Genomic DNA, 2,398 nt, shown 5'->3' on the forward strand with positions numbered 1-2,398 from the left:
AGACCTGCGGGAATGAAACGCAGCGTCCCCAGGCAAAAGGGACGTCAGTACGAATAAAGTACCAAGTATGTTAGGCAGGAAAGTATAAACAAGAACAGTAATGTAAAGAGAGAGATAGAGGAGATACAACCTGTAACATCTGAGTGCCTCTAGGGGCTATGATATTAAATGCATAATACATATATATACATAAAAATTTTAAAAACATTCGCCTCTGTGGGCTTCATCATCATCATATCGTACCCGGCCTCAAAGAGGACTCGGTAAAAGCGTACCCGACCATCATAAGGTTCGGTAGAATCGTACCCGGCCACTTGGAGCTCGGTAAAATCCAACTGATCAGTGGTTGCACAATATGTGCCGTACCCGGCCGACTATAGCGCGACTCGGTAGAGTAAAATAGATACATATACATAATGCATGCTCGACTCATGGAATCACATTCTAAACCTTTTGGAGTGACTTAAGAACATTATGGACATCCCTACCATCAATATGAACCTTAGTAGGATTTAAGGATCATACACACTTGTTTAGAATAATTTTATAAGGAAAGAACAACATGGACAACCTTAGTTGCTAGGAGTAGAGTCATTATGAAATAGCGTATCGTTTATGTTCATTTCATTTTAGATCATGTCAGAAGAAAGAAGAAAGTGCCTTAACATACCTTAAACCTGCTGTGTAACACCCCAAATTTTTTTACAATATTTGCATTCTTGATTGAGCATTTTTTTTATAACGAGGAAATATTTTACTTTGCACTTCCTAAATATAGAATGGTCAATATATGAAAATTTCTTACTTTAGGTTGTGTTAATATTGGCAATGAAGTTCCATGGTGTTGCTATATGTAACACTTAATATTATTTTGACGAGTTGTTAGTAGCTGAGTCCCTAATCACTTCCAAGCAACTCTTCAAACAAGTCAACTCAATCTATCATAGTATAAGGAGATTCAAAATCAGTGCTGAGCAAAGGCTAAGTCTATAACTTAAGCTAGTAGCTCGTTTACGTAAATTTTGGCAGCATATCCCTTGTAACAAGGGCCTCCTCCAATACCATATATAAACAACAATGACCAGAGCAATCCATCAATACATAATTATCAATATCAAGACACCATATAACAACAACAAGTCACAACTGCATTACGACGAGCGGCAAGCTCCGATTGGAATCCGTATACCTCTTATCAATCCTTATAGACTTCTTACTTCAACATAAAAGTATCATTAACATGATAACGAAGTCATTAATCAACGATTCCAGCCTTATACCATATATTTATAACAACGAAAATAATCCATAACTTTAACTATCCTCAATTAGCAACTTTATTCACTAGTTCATGTCTAGCCCATCCATTTAACTTAATGAACATCAAGATAACCTTAGGCACAAGTAAGAACACAATATAAATACCTCCTACAGCAACTTCAAGTCAAAATCCAAGTTATATTCAGTTTACAACAACCCTCAATAGCAATACAACACCATAGAAGTGACTTAAGCTAACCCAAGTATTATCTTGTAGTTTATCATCCTAACAACTTAACCAACATACAAGCAAGATTAAGCACAATTAGTAGGCTGTTATACTCACCTTAGACAGCAGCAACAACTTGGAATTTCATCCAAATACAGCCCACAACAATCCTCAATGACAACACAACCTCAAAGAGGTGTTGTTCTTCACTAGAACTAAGTTTTGATGTTGAAATATGGTGTAATCACTTTGGAATCACTTCAAACCCTTGTGGTATATGTTTAGGAGGGTTAGGAGAAGTTTGGAGACGAATATTAGTTGAAAAATGAGCAAAAATAGGCGTCCAAATCGTTTATAAATTGAAGTAGGTCAACCACCGCCTAAGTGGGTCCCATTGGGAGCTGCTTGCGCGGTCTCGCGAAAACACGAATATCTCTCTACTCCGATGTCGTATTGACTAACGGTTTAATGCGTTAGAAACTAGACTCGTAGACCTTCAATTTGGTAGGTAGAACACCCCATTATTCCAAGTATATTTGGAGAAATTCTCAGATACATTTGACCTAAATTTCAGCAAATTTATGAATGTAACTTGTGATGACCTTTGCCAACTCTTGTTCCACAACTTGCTTGCCTTCAAAATGTAGAAAATGAATATCATACGACTAAAATAACTCATAGAATAACCTCCTTATCATGTAAGAACCCTAGTCTCACCCCAAAGTACATGTTATAACATTCCAAACTTGTCGACTTTTGACGAAACTTATTTTCTTCAATTGGTTTAGCTTCTAAGATTTCCAACCCTCTTGGTACTCGTTATTCATGATCTTAAATATTTGTAACCTCCAAGGTAACATGATTAACTTACTTTATTTTCTTCCAAATATAATCTCATTTCCGAGCTTA

Source organism: Nicotiana sylvestris, chromosome 3, assembly GCF_000393655.2.
Source record: "Nicotiana sylvestris chromosome 3, ASM39365v2, whole genome shotgun sequence".
In the NCBI taxonomy this organism is placed as follows: Eukaryota; Viridiplantae; Streptophyta; class Magnoliopsida; order Solanales; family Solanaceae; genus Nicotiana; species Nicotiana sylvestris.